General features: G+C 28.6%; 1 protein-coding gene and 1 long non-coding RNA gene across 4 annotated transcripts in view; one reads left to right on the top strand and one right to left on the bottom strand.

Moving 5' to 3' along the window:
• Positions 1–1,674: 1,674 nt before the first annotated feature.
• The window catches only part of sprt (PDZ domain-containing protein sprite), a 34,113-nt gene continuing 19,233 nt past the window's right edge, over positions 1,675–16,554 (top strand). Inside the window, exon 1 of one of the 3 annotated variants that reach the window (XM_089228955.1) lies at positions 1,675–1,909. The gene's annotated coding sequence lies outside the window, so the exon portion shown is untranslated. The remainder of the gene's footprint in view (positions 1,910–16,554) is intronic. The other 2 variants (XM_015513464.2, XM_015513466.2) reach the window with 2 other exon arrangements.
• LOC149055182 (uncharacterized) lies at positions 6,886–14,568 on the bottom strand. Its single transcript, XR_016191982.1, has 3 exons — positions 14,303–14,568; positions 8,018–8,196; positions 6,886–7,923 (listed from the first exon to the last, which is right to left on the bottom strand). It is a non-coding gene; the product is annotated as an uncharacterized LOC149055182 (long non-coding RNA).

The raw sequence follows: 16,554 nt of genomic DNA on the forward strand, positions 1-16,554 counted from the left end.
ACTCTAGTCTTGCAGACGATTAGACGATTATTAAAAAGATTTAAAAAATGTAAAACTATTAAGGCCTAAATTCAATTAACAATAAAAACGATAAGATATATAATAACTAGTCATGATATTTTGATATTTACCTATACTTATCCATGAAATACCGAAAATTTTCGTAACGTAGTATTTGTTTCGTGGTTACCCGCATTATAACAATATATTATGTAGTACATACCTGCAGTATAATGTATAAATAAATATTTGCTTTCGAACAGATGAAACGAAAATTAACGTTAATAATCTATGTACCCTATGAATATATAACACGAGAACGCGCAAATTATCAACATGCTAGTAGTCATATATAGAATAGGTAGGTGCATACGGTAAACGATAATACGTACATTAACAAACTAAGTCAATGCCAGCAGATGCGTCTAAATAAACGTTATTTTTTTTATACACATCATTTATAGCTTATATTTAATAATTATAAATTATATAATTATAATATATATTATGTGGTAACTATTAATTTTTTATTAAGTTCGGCGCAAGAAATTCACAATCATATTATGTACATCTTATTTAAAAAAAACATTATAATATAATACATGATATTTATGATATAAATATATAGCAATGTGTTTAAAACATTAAGTTAAATATTAGTATGATATTAAGAGAATGTGCCGAACGATCTAATGTTACCTTGTTGGTGCCTAACTATATATTTATTATTAATTTTAGGTAGTATTTTGGTATGTCAAATGTTAACCTTGTGATAGCTTAGGTAGGTCTATATATATAATGATTGTACAAAACATTAAAAAAATCAGTTTAGATAAAATATTTCTTCATAACCCACAAGTTTTCCAATATTATATTTATTATTAGGACTAAATTAGATATTATTTTACGTTTTCACTTGCACTAATACATTTACTTCAATATTTATTCGTCATTATCGATACCTATATCATACAACAAATTACTATACCTCGACGGTTGATAATCCATCAACATCATCGTTATAAGCTGCAGCAACAACGACATCGTGCAATAATATTAAATTATTAACAGTAATAATATTTGAACACGGATAAGCTGCACAGGGAAAAAAAGATCAAGAAACGAAGAGACCTTGGTAGACGTTATAGGTACCTATATATAAATATAATAATAAGTATATATGTATAATAATAATTGTATAAAGATTATTAATATCGGTTCAAACAAAATTTGTCTCTGTATAAATCTCTTAATATTATTATATGTTTAATCGAATGCATTCATTTATGCATCGTTATACATACATAATGCAGTTAACAACTACAGTGGCGGTTGATCACATCGTCGTCGTCATATTATTATTATTTATTATTATTAAGCTGCAAAAACCGGCATCGTGCAATAATAATAAAAATAATAATATTTGAACACACACGCTAGCTGCACAGGGAAAGGATCAGGAAGAGAGACCTAGGTAGTAGACGTTATAGGCCGCATGTGTGCGTATATTATTATTTATCTCTCTCTCTCTCTCCCCACTCGTCGTCGCCCCTTTCAACGGACACCCATCCGCGGCCGTCGCAGTCCGCCTACCCATCAGGCCGGAACGCGGCAAAACGTGTGTATACGAGAAAGACCGTTGACGAACAGCTGCCGCCACCGCCGCCACCGCTGCCGCTCTTTTATAATATTATTATTATGTGTCGTGTTTTTTTACCGACGCACTCGCTGCACTCACGGGTCCGGCGCGTAACGTGCGTTTCGGTTAAAACGACGAGACAGTGACGACGGCTACGTGAAAATCGATGATACTATTAATATAATTATTTGATTTTTCTGCTGCTGCTGCCCACGAAATCTACACGAGTGTTCGGCAGACGGAGATCACGCTACAACAATATTATTGCAGGTAAATCGTTAAGGTCATTTTCCAATAACATAATTACTATTATAAGTATGATCATTGGTTTTGTAATACATATATTTTTATATATATTTTATATAGCATATTATAAAATCAATGGTATAATACTAAAACGTATTTAGTTCAATATAGGTAGTTGTATATATATTTATATATTACGAGACATTAGTCACGTGAGATGGAAAAATTGTAATTATATAGCATTATTAATTACTTGATTTTGACTATTAAAATCTTGAGCTGCTGATAGGTTAATTAAGATGTTAACGATTTGAATCGTCTCTATACGTATAATCGATAGTTACTGTATTCATAATAATTATTCTAACAGTTTATAGATGGGTAATTATTATATTTCCGATTGTAATTATTATAATTGGCACATTATTCGTATAATAATATATTAACATAGGTTCATCTATGTCGATTGTCGAGTATTCGAATCATAATATATTTTATACCGTTCTCGACGCTTTTAATTGAAACTTTATGGTCATCTAAAATCAGTAAAAGATTGCCAAATCTTACTAATAGGAATGAAAAAAACACTCTTGCCTTGTTACAATATGAAAAATTTAATAATTCATTGCACCAATCATTGGCGAGTAAATCTTTAATGGACCATAAACGCACTATTGATTCTTAAAAATAAATTTAGTAATTACAGTTTATACAACCTATAGCATCTGTGTTTCAAAATTAAAATGTTTTCGTAGACCTTACGTATAGAACGCATTTTTATAAATGATAACCGTCACACCGTATATACTATTAAAACTTATTTTTCTGTTTAAATACGATTGTAGTATTGATTATTTATGGTATCATATTTTTATTTATATGTCAAATAATATTATAAAAAATATTTAAATGAGCTTACATCCAAATTTTGAATAAATTTCGTTTTATTTAAAAATTATGTACGGGGTTTTAGCTATCCTCGAGGTATGCCATTATTGTATAGAATGTCATTTTCACCATATTGCGTGAAAATTGTCAAGTAGGTAATGAAAAACTATATAAAGCGCCATGATTCTCTTTTAAACTACCTGTAGGTATTTGTTACATATTGGTTATTGTATATTCTAATAGAATTTTTTTTTCAAATTTCAAGTTAGTATTAATCTACTGTAAAAGTAACAAATACGAAGAATATTTATTTTTTTATGACATGATTGGCAATCCAATTAAAAAAATTGGTGGCAGTGTACTTCCGACTGCTGTAGACATTTTCTTCAACTAGAAACCAATTATAATTTATATCAAATAACGATACAATGACTCGGAAATCGGTAATAAACTAATAACTAATAACTAATAAGATATATCCATTGCACTGAGTACTTACTCATACTTACCCAATAGTTTAGTTTAGTTGAATGGTACGGTCTACCGTCTAGCACTTAAAGCTAGACCGGTAGTTACGATATACGAGATAATAGTTTCCGATCCAGAGGTATATTTTTGAGTACTTTGCCGAAACGTTGACACTTCTTTTTTCTTTGTGCGAACCTCCCTCCACCTGGTAATTTGTTCAAAGTCTGTAAAACTGACAATAATTAATATCCATACTACATATATACTAATTTAAATGAAAATTATATTAGTTGGACACAATATAATGTGCATATTATGATTAATTTATATATGCAATAATATGCTAATATCCCAAGTAGGTTCTATACCTATCGTAATTATGGTATACAGTACTTACTATATACCCATAAACAGTAGTGCAATGCGGTAATGAGCAATGAACTTCAATGTGTTATAAAAGTTAATTGTTTTTTTTTTTTATTATTATTCGGTGCGAATTATTTAAAATATAATATATACCTACATAATATTATATATACATTTCATTGTGAATACATTTAAAATGTTAATGCAATTATTTGTTTACTCTGAATTTACTTCGTTACGTTTAAACAGTCTTTAGTATTCAACACATACATTACACATAACGTATTCGTTATATACAGGATTACGAAATATTCTCTAAATACTAAAACCATAATCAACAATTTGCAACCCGGGCAAGAGAATTTAAACTTAAAACATTACGATTCTACTCTCCACAGTAATTCAATGCGCTTTCGACGCGTGTTAATTAGTTTGAAACTGTCTCTGGGATATTCGTTTTAACTATACTATACAGATTACAGATGCAAACTGTATAGGATTAAAAACTCTAATTCTATATAATCAGCTAAGAATGAGGTGAAAAAAAAATGTTTGTGTATCAAGAACAAACGACGTTTATACCTACTATTATAGCCACTCATACCTAAATATTATAAAAGAATAATATATTTTAAATTTTCACCTCTGGTTCAACCATATACATATATATGCATAACCTGATTCCGCCGTGTAATTTTCCGTTCCATCACGTAAATGAATGTCCCGTGGAAATCACATCGATAATTTAAAATTCGTTTCGGTTGGGTCATTCAGCGGGTTATTATAATTATTATTATGATCTTTAATAATAGATGTAACGTCGTAACGATCCAACCAACGTCTTTATCTCTTACACGTATAAACACAGACTATATGAAAATATTTTCATATAGTCTGTGGTATAAATATGTTTATAATATATATTAAGCTTATTTTGATTTATCAATACTGCAGAAATCTTATCACCATGCTCATCGTTCAAGTTACTTTCATAAATTCAGTTCATTAAAAATCCAAGTTATTTCTGTATGTATATTTCTGCAAAGAAACATTCTGGTGACCTTTTTAGGTCATCCATGATTTTTTAATTGATTTCAACTTGACACTAATTTAGTGACTCGAATTAAAAATGCCAAAATATGATAACCGCCATGCACAGAGACGAATCACGCAAAGTTAAAATATTTTAAGATCAACATTTTAGAATTTGTAATTCAGTGATTTATATAGGTATTAATATATAGTATATTAGTTACTTTATAAAATTTGTAAATTATGTATACTATGTATTATACTAACTAATTTATTAAAAATATCGTAAAACAATACTTATTAGCAAAACCAAAAATAATTGAAAAAATTAGGTAGGTACTATATTATAATGTACTTATAATAATGCTCGTGTAGGTACAGCCTATAAAATATTTCTAACTAAACTATTAAATTGATAATATTATGAATACTTCACATGTCTTTTAATATGTGAAAGCAATTGTAAAATTTATATTTTATAAAAACCTTATTACAAATATCAAATACTAATAACTTTATTATTGAAGTGTTAGAAAAATAAAAAATAAATGTTCAAAAAAAATCACACTTATAATATATATACATATAATACCATTAATACCTATACCTATATTATTACGATTAAATATTAATACACACAATACAATCAGAAAACACTTATTCATATTTTATGAATGTTTTTAATTTGTAGGTATTACATAAAATTTATTAAATATAAAATACCTATGTATAAGTTGAAAGACTACATATAAGGGAATTTCAACAAAACAAAAATGTAGATACTACTATTAACAGTGTGAATTTTTATCAATATGGATTTTTTTTTTTTTATATTAAACAATTTTGCTCTTGAAAGCATTTTAAAATAATGGGGCAGTTAAGATTCTATTGTGCAAGTATACAGTATACACGTTTTATTATACTATGGTAGTATAGCTGATAGTGTAATAGTATACTTATTGTAGACGATAATATGTATTCAGCAAGGACGTAAGGTATATCATTTCTGTTTTCCAACAGACAATAACATAATATATATCTGGCCCAGATAACCTAACCTAACCAGATAATCTGGGTCAACGAAAAATTCCATTCGAAACTTTAAAATAGGGCCCGTTAAAAGAGTCGATAATCCACTATAATAAACACGGCATTTATAAATATTGTTTTATCGATTTTGAACCAATTTTTCAATGTTTGAGTACCTACTTATACTGATTTTTAACTTTGTGTCGTTTACCACGTCGAATGCTAAACGGATTATTATATTGTTCGGTACACGTGCTGCAGTGTAAGCTAACCGTGTCTCGCCGGATCATATTAGATTCGTTTCGCTTGTATTATAAACATAAGAAAAATACATATGACGAAAAAAGTGAATATACAACAATAAATATGTACATGGGTGGGCGACGTTGAAGGAAGATTGTATAATTTGACTGCCGTGTGTTATTGTGAAATCGTGATTACATACAAATGTCCATATCGAATATATAATATTATCATCACTCTCAGGTATAACTACTATTACTGAAACTCCTGTAATATGTTATACTGTATTTAATTTTTATTGTACATTTGTATAGGTATTTAGGTAATTTGTTTAGTTGATTGTGATCGGAGTACCTATAGTATTATTGGATGTTGTGTGTTAAATAATAAGGATGACATTTAATTAATTTAATGAAAATAATAGAAATTCAAAATAATCAAAATTCCAATAATTACATAACGCAATAAACAAAGTTATAAAATGTACTAATAACATTTTATGTTTTCTCTTGTAAATTATTTTCAGGCAAGTATTAAATTTAAAAATGTCATACCTACTGTATGATAAAATTAAATTAAACAAATCACACCGTTATAGATGCTGAGTATATTAGTAAACATTTAAATTATCTTTTTATAACTGATACATCAATACCGTTATGGACATGCCATAAAGACGCTTTACAAATTAGAAGATAGTTAAACTTGTTTAATTACCAATAAAACTGTATAATATACTATACTCCGGGTTCCCTTTATACATTGAGAATTCAGTAATCAATAAAAATTTTGATCTGTAGTAAAAGAACGGTATACATAATAATATAGGTACATTAAATATTATTTTTCTATAGTAGAAAATTATATAAAAAATGAAAAATATATTATAAATTAAATTCCATTTTTTTTAAATAATTTCTATATATTTGTCTAATACATTTAAAATATTTATTAATTGTATTTTTATACATGTATTTAATATTATATTATAAACTTAAGGGCTAAAGGCACTTATATACCTATCTAATATAAAGTATATTAGACTAGATCATATTATATTAGGTAATATTGTTTTATGCCAATAATTGTGGGAATTCGTCTAGTATTTTAGCTAACTTAGATGAGTCAAACGTCAAACTTCTTAAGTTTTAACGGAAACGAATGAATATATACCTACCACAGAGACTTTAACGCTTGAAAAAAAATCATTTTAAGACTAGGTACTACTGAAAAAAAAATTACATAATTTCAAACGATTTTATTCATTATACATCACGATTGGTTACAATTTGTATTCGTACATTTTATATATTATTATTTATTATACATTTTTTTTTTTTAATATGATTATTAGTTAAGTTCAGCAAGGTTATAATCTAAGCATAGTTTTTAATCTATAACTTTAGAAAGGATAAGTAGGAAACGCTTAATTATAAAATAATATAATGTATATTGTTATTCGTATTTTTCGAATGACTTCCCCTCCCCATAACTATGATATTATAAAATAATGAAATTGAATTGTATACTTCAAGAATAAAATCGAACATAATTATCAATATATTTATTTTATACAACGACACTGTTGTTGTCGGCACGTTGCAATAATAGTTGCGTTCGATTTGGATACGGAATTCCTACCGGTTAATTAGTTTTCGACAATATTTGTACCTAGGCACGTATAATTACCGCCACCGCCATTCGTTGTCCGATCGCCCGCTGCTCGATATGATTAATAGCACGTAACGTCGACGCAAGTTTCGTACACTGGCACAATTTGGGTGGGAGGGGGCATATCCGCCCCATCCAGGAACGCACTCGTCTCATCGAAGACGCACAACAACAACAATCGTCATGTTATTATTATTATTATCATTATCATTACACGTGGTTAGTCCATAGAAGAGTATAATACTATATTACTCTATCCGGTTCGGTCGATGTCTTCGTCGTGATTTCAACCTGCGGAGAGTTCTTTGGGTGATTCTGAGCCTGATGCCGGGTACCAAAAACTATAATATAGACGTTATATATATAATAATACATCATGTTTAACATATGTATAATATATAGTTACGCAGAAAGGTGCACTGCGTAATTTATTACTTTTTTATCTTCTCATTCCCATCGTCGTCGATTCCTTCCAATATTTTACCATACTATAATGTGTTTTTATGTATATTATATGTCATAGTTTTACTAGTACAAGTAGTACAAAAATAATAGGTACTAACTGTACGACACTGCAGGCGGAGGAAAATGCTTTGCTGCCGCAAGGTCACTGCCTGAAAAATGGAAAACAATTAAATCGCATTACGACCATAGGAAAACTGTAATATCTCATCTTTTGTTGTACCTAATTAAAAACGTTTTAATATAAAAGTAAATTAAGCAATATCGTAGACATTCGCGATATGAACCATCTGGAAAATTTATGACGTGCGGACAGGTACGTTACACCAGCACCACAACCTAAGCTTTTTTATTTTAAATTGGTTCCATGATTTAGTAACCGATTAGTAACCATTCATAACCACAAAGTTGGAATTCGTAACCTAAATCAAGCACCAAAAAATTCGTTTTTCTCAACTGGGTGCTAGTTTAACGTTATACGCCAGCACCCGCTACATTGAAATAATCTACTTAGAAAGTTCAAACCTAATCTAGGCTTTAGTAACCGATTAGTAACCATTCGTAACCACGAATTTGGAATTTAATTTAATTATTTTTTACTTGGTTACCTTGGTTGTTATTATTATAAGAACTTATAGGATATAGTAACTTTAATAGGATAACCTATGTCCTGAAATCACGTATAAACCAAACCAATAATAAAAACAGAGACCTTTATATGTATTCTATAGAAAATAAAAAATAAAAAAAATAGTGCTTTACACTGTGACACAGTTTAAATATAAATAACAATATAACATAAAGTTTGTACCTTTTGTTTGAGTAAAAAATAAATTAACAAAAAATACACTATTGTATTAAATTGTAAAAATTTAAATTTAAATATCTAATTTTTAGAAGCACTTATGTTTGGGATTTTCATTTTTGTGTCATCATATAATTCCCATTTTCTATTTGACCTATAAGCACACGCAGTATAATGTCCAACTTCCGAGTTGGAAAAATACTATATATATATATATATATATCTTATGATACCCTGTATAATATACACAGAAACGAAACATTCGTTACACCTATGATGACGTTGTTTAATGGTGCACCATGATATTATTGTTCATTGATTACATAAATGTGAAATCGGCTGCACAACTATAGGCTTACAAGCTATACTAACAATAGTACGATATAATAAAGTCTATACTCTGCAGTAATACAGTCTATATAATGTATATCATTATATATTGTAACAAATCTGACGCCTCATGCGACAGTCTGTTAAAAATTAAAATACACAATTATGCCTTCAACAATACAATTTACCCTGGTCCACCTATATTGTCGTATATGAATAAGTAATAAATACACACCTATTTTAAATCGTTTCAAATTTATTAAAATTCATAGATTACCATGTCCAAATCGAAGACGCCTGAGGTAGAGTATTTATCAGCTCAGTAGGTGCAAAAAATATTTGGTGACTTGGTGTCTTTATTATAAACCGTGGGGGGCTTTACTCTGTTCATTAAAAATCTTCATACATGGAGTGTAATAATCAGAAAATAAAGTACATTAGATAATAGTATATTATAATATATGAGAAACAGTATAAAACAGCAATGATTATTTTTTTTTTTAAATTATATAGGGATTTATAATTTAGAAATAATTAGGTGCATATATTTGTATGGTCTATATAAATTATTGATCAGATTCAGATATAGTATAAAACAATAATAGTTTTGAATAATAAACTAAATTAATGTAATAAATACAAACTTTACTGTTATTAGTGTATTGTTACTATTATAATATAGGTAGATAGTTACTATAAACGTAACTTACAACATCAGTATGGCTGTGGGTTTTTTTATATTTGTTTTTTTATTACAAAGTTTCAATCATTATACCGTTAACATTTGAAACTTTTATTTTGCATTTTTTGTATGTTTTATTTATTACGCATTATGTTTCTATCCTTGCATAACGGTTCACTGTACAATGGTTCTCAGTATTTTGCCCACTAGCATTGAAATTAATAAAAAAGAAACGAAAATTATTTTAAAAATCCGAAATCCGAACGTCATTGATCTAAATGAACATTGATTCTGTGTTGAATAACAAAAATATAATTTTATACATACACCATAATAATATGTAACCATGAAGGAAAGAATTATGTGTATCAAATTCAATTATGCATACACAGATCAGAGATATAATATATTTGCTGAAGTGTAGGTGCATTCATAATTATTGTAAGCATCAATCATATTATTATTATGTGTTGCTAATGTGTCCAATATGACTAAACAACATTTTCGATCATAATTCATATCGATAGATATCATTATAAATATGAAGCATTTATATTAGGTATTTTAAAATATTATATATAACATTTTATTTTACACAAAATACATTTTAATTTTCTTTGACATTGATTCATTATGATTTCTTGAAATTTTACATACTAAAATCACATTTAAGTTAAGTTCTAATAAATAATTCTTAGAAAAACTTCCTGTAACAATACAATATATAAACGTAACGATAAAGTATAATATACCTAGTTATTGTGGTATAATGTATGTTGCAAATGAGATGTATTGTTTTAGTTAATGTGATATTTTCATGGTGATCGATTCTAAGCTAACTTCATTTGAAATTTTTCTCAATTATTAGTCGGCGTAATACCGAAATCACAGGTTTAACATTTAAAACAGAGATTATTATTCTATATTATAGGTAGTATGCGAATATTATAAATTGAATAATAATTCGCAAGAACTATGTCAAACGCAAAACAACATAATCGTCGTAATAACTACCTACAATTTACATGTCATGATTCGACATGAAAATGTGTCGGTCTACGAATTATTACACATATTATTCTTACACATACTTACCTGATATTTAAATAAATGTGTGTGTGTACGCGATATCATAGAATAGAATATATATTAAATTGTAAGTATACGTCTGATACACACAATAATAGTATTATAAATTATGTCATGTACATTAGACAGCTTTTATTATTCTTTCGTTTGTTTTCGAACGATTTACCTTTTAGCCCGTACAAAGAAAACGCGCACATTCCTGCATTATAAGTATAATATATGTTGTTGCCATTTGTGTTGGTGCAACCAAAGTGTACCGGATGCAATTACACGATGGACAAAAAAAAAAAAATATATAAATAACAGGTCTTCTTCCCTATCTCAATAACATCTCATCATTCATTCTCGTGCGCCGTAATTCCGGCGTGCGGCTTTGATATGGGACCACGCACAACATAAATCAGTGTACCTCAAATGTAGCATAATAGTGTTGTAGGTACCTACGAACGGAGATGCTCGTCGTCACCGAATAATATATTTATTTTTTTCATACGCGAGGATAATGATAAAAATCATGTCAAAAACAAACAGCTGGAGGTTTCAATAGTGTTTTAGATCTTCTCGTCGCCTGCGACAACTTACTATAGACTATATAATATGATTTCTATAGACTTTATTATTATTATTATTATTATTATTATTATTATACTATAGATAACTGTAAACCGCAAAACAATATACAAGGTACTGAACACTGAACGGCCGTAGAGAGTTGAAAACTTCTTAAGCTTATAATACGCTATATGTCTAAATACTTTTGACCTCCTATAATAACCTTATAGAAGTCAGAATGTATATTATATCGGACCCCTCATCTCTGTAATCGACGGTAATTACACACGACTAATTCAGGATATCGGACACCGGATTCGCGTCATGAAATTAATTATAATAAATGTCTATGCAATAAATATAGACACTACACGTCGGTTTATTGTACGCGAGTTAAAATTATTTATTTAATCCAATTTCCCCTTTTACAGCGTGCTTCCATCGTATTTAATACTTAATAGACCTAAATTAGAAACAGCCATTGTGTGTATGATTGTTTTTCCGTTAGGTTGTTGCATAAGTCATGGGGGTGGGAGTATAAGCTCGCTGCGATATTATCATAAGTGAGAATATACATTTGATGTTTGCGATCATTTACATAAAGCCGACATAGAGCCAGTAGAGGTTAAGGTTGTGCGTCAATATAATATAAGAATACTGCAGTGGTCATCGTACCGTGACGGTGGATTTCAATGGTAGGATAAATGTGTTGTGTATATTATGTTTTTTTTTCCGGAGGAGAAATTACATTTGAATCAAAATAATGAAAAAATTTAATCAACAATTGGATTTCGTGACGGTGCCGTGACATTTTTTCGTACAATTTCCGGCAATTCAAACGTTTTGTAAAAACCTACGCTGTAAATATACCGGAAAATCAGTACAAAACAAATATGAAAGTAAAATACATTATACAGGGTGTCCCGTGAGGATTTACCCGTTGCGATATCTCCCGAAATAATGGTGGTATCGAAATTCTGGTTTTGTAATAAGAACCACAGGGATAAGAACTAGGTTAGGAATTATTTCATATATTAATTTATTTTAATATTTTGTCAAAAATAATAAAAACTATTGACCATAGCAATCTTGTAGAGTTTATTTTTCTGAAAATATTGACGTTTCAAAATTTTATTTTATTTTATTTCATGATTTTTAATTTTTTTTTTAGTTTCGAGAAAAATTATAAATTATTTAACATCGTAATATTATCAAATATGTGACCCGCCGCGCCGCGCGCTTTCCCATACGACCGGCCGAATATTTTCCGTGTTCCTAGTTATAATCATATTTTATTTCTTCAAAACTAGAAAAAAATATTAAAAATCGGGAAATCAATGAAAATCAAATTTTGAAACATCGATATTTTCAGGAAAATAAACTCTACAAAATGGCTATCTTTATTTTTTTTAGAAATAATTAAATAAAAAATATTTTTTACATTTAAAAAAAAAACATTAAATTAAATTAAAAAATGAAATAATTGTAGTTCTTATCCCTGTGAATCTTATTAAAAAACCAGAATTTTGATATCTTCATTATTTCATGAGATATCGCAATGTGTAAATCATCGCGGGACACCCTGTAGTCTGTACACATATATATTATTATTTATACTAAACCTTCGGATATAATATATAATACCTACACTATACTACTATATAGTATATAATACCTATTTGCTTATTGTTTTGATACCAACTAGAATAATCGTAATAATTATATAACTTTTTAATAATAATATATATAAATTTTAAATAACAGAATTTAGCCGAATATGCTATATTATGCAATTATGCATATTATTATGTCATAAATAATAATACTATAGAATAAAATATACGTTAATAGAGTATCGAGAATGGCTCCTAAATGAATACTATATAATAAGGTCTATGTCAATATTTGTTTTCTTCAGTATAAAAAAATTATGTTATATACAATATAAGAATTTAGTGCTTACAAATAATCCGATTTTGTTCTTCACCGGCAACGATGAACGAACGTCTTAACCGACTGGATCTAATTACGTGCGCACACCTTTTCGTCAATAGTGAATAGAGCAATAACTCTACTTCCGTTATTAAGGGTCCTCAAACAATAAGCTATTATATATTTTCGTTAACAACATGAAACACGACTCAGAGGTCTGCTCTGGCCGAGCGTATTTTGTGTTTTATAATAATCTTATTAATAACCATATGTATAAAATATATTATCCACATAACCGCTACGCTCGAGCCATTCATAAATGCATCATATATACAACACATTCAACTTGTTTTCCTTACAATTGTATCATTGGCACTTTTGTATAAACTCATGGTAACATTACTGAAGAAAAATGTTTGAAATCAGTTACACCGGAAATGCATGTATTAGGTATAATGTAGTATATGGCCTTGTATTGTTTAAAATAAGAGTGGTATTAAATTGGAAAATAATTTTAAAATACATTTTTAAGCAGAAATAAAGTTACTTAATGATGCGTATAGATTTACGTATTTAATCCATAACTTGAATATATAGTTAATAAACTGATTGCGTACTGCGTAGCTGCACGTAAAAAAATCACACTTCAATTTTTAAAATTGTTTTAAGGAATTGACCATAGCGTTTGCTTTTATTTGCAGGTAATACTTATATTATGTCCAGCGAGTATCTTTAGTCTTTATTACACGATGTGTTAGCATGTGTTAGCATAACGTATACAAGTGTTTAAAGGGAAAACATGTTCGTATGTAGGTCGCAATGGTAATACAAGAACAAAACATTAATACAAAATATATATTATACATACATTACTTAAGCTTGACCGGGCTCTTTTTTTTTTTATAAGATCCTGTTGCTCTTTTATCAATTTTTTATGATTCCAACCTCTTCGTGTTCCATTCGAAAGATTGGTACTTCAGTCCATTTCATTATCCAATCCTACACATATTGACGATTTGACATATACATTGTCGTCGTCCAAAAAAAAAAAAACAGGTCCTATTGATGAATTATTGTGTGAGGAAAATATCCTTTCGTTAACGTTTAGTTGTTAGTGATAAATGTCTATTGACCTGTAACAAATAACAAACATACTAGGTAACTATAATATAATGACATCAATTTCCTGTATAATAACTAATAACTATACCTATACGTCTAAAATCTTATAACTTAACATTAAAAGCAGAGATTCATTTTAAATGAACTAAAATTTATGTGAGTATACATATACGGATACCTATTAGCTATTAATTCGTTTTGGTTTTTATCTCATATATTAGTTGAAGAACTACGTTAAAAAGGTTGTTAATTTTACAATAAATATTTTTAAATTTGTTTTCATGCGTTAATTTTTAAAAGTTAAGACTTTCCTCTTTTCTTAAACAATATATTTTTTAATAACATAAATACCATACGTATATAGATTAGATATAACCCGTGGTCCGAATTCAACCGATTGTAACCGGCACTAACTGCAGTATACCAGGCATGGTCATTGTTTGGTTTCGTGGGAATGGTCTTGAACCTTAGTGATCTGTTTTGTAAGATAGAATAATAAAAAAAAACACCGTTTTCCTTAAATAAACCCTGCCTGGTCATGATCCGTTTATACGTGTTTGATAACAAAAAATAGAGTCCCACGTCATAGTATATAGTTATGTAACTAATAAACGTGTCAATATACGAATACAACTAAGTACTATCGTTATAATAATGTCGGTGTGACTTTGCAGACGCCTGTGAAAAACCAGTTAGTAACCTTCGCGAAAAAATATATTCTTTCTAAGCTTCTGATAAGTAGAATATTATGCCCAGTAAATCCTTATTTGAGCATCGGACACGATCGTGATCGGATTGACCATTGTGATGTTACAATAATACATAGGTATACGTACTTAATATAATGTCGGTACTTATAATATATGTTTCGAAAGTATTCTTTATAATACTATTATAATTTCAAACGAAATAATGCAACTTTTTATAGTTGTTATTATCGAAGTCGGTTAAACTTTAAACTTCGATATTTTTTCTGTTGATGTAATAGCTAGTACAGGTGACAAGTACATATTAGTAAATTACAGCTATATATAGTAAGTCTATGTTGTACTGTATACAATGCCAGCCATTATTTATTTATATATTATAATGTGCAGTTTATGCCGAAACTGCAGAAATTATCATCCATTATTTGTAGATCATTTTCTTGTTTAAATCTTTGAATTGATCAATTCTGCTTTTTAATAACAACGGATCTCTATCTCAAATTATAAAATCAATTAACATGTATAGACTAACATATATACTAACATTACTAACTTGTAGGTAATTACATACAATATATATTTATTACACAATCAAAATTAACAACATTTACTAATAAGGACTAATAATACATAGGTATTTCATATAACATTGTATATTTATCAAAACTAGAATATTATAGAACCAGGTTGACGCAAAAATAATAAATTCCTATTAACTACATATTTGCATTTTAGTGCAGTTACTTACAAAATATCAAAACGTCAATGAATTATTTATAATAATAACTCCAATGTAACTTTTAATCAATACACATGAAGATAATATGTCAAGCTGTTTGCATTAGCAGACAAAACTTTTTGAGTGCCCATAAATAATAATATTTCTAACGCAAAAAAATAATGTCGGTTTTAATTTTGAAATGTCTTTTACAATAATTCGTCAATTCGTGTACCTGCCAACAAAATAAAAACAATAAATAATAATCATAATACTTTCAGAGCCATTGGCTATACTAATTAGCAACCTTCTTTCAAAATCAAGCAAAGATATTCAATTCGTATGGATCCCTGGTCATTGCGACATAAAGGGAAATGAAAAGGCAGATGAAGCAGCTAGAAATGCAATTATGAGTCCAAACAGTGAATTAATCCCCTTTTCCTCACTTGTTGACATAAAGAGGAATATAAATAAATACTGCGTTGAATGGTGGAACACAAAATGGCACAACACCATGGAAAACAAATTTAGAGAAATTAAACACTCTGCCGAACTCTGGCCAAAATACACCGA

The sequence above is a fragment of the Diuraphis noxia genome, unplaced genomic scaffold (assembly GCF_037042655.1).
Source record: "Diuraphis noxia isolate RWA-SAM2 unplaced genomic scaffold, SU_Dnox_SAM2 contig0005, whole genome shotgun sequence".
NCBI lineage: Eukaryota > Metazoa > Arthropoda > Insecta > Hemiptera > Aphididae > Diuraphis > Diuraphis noxia.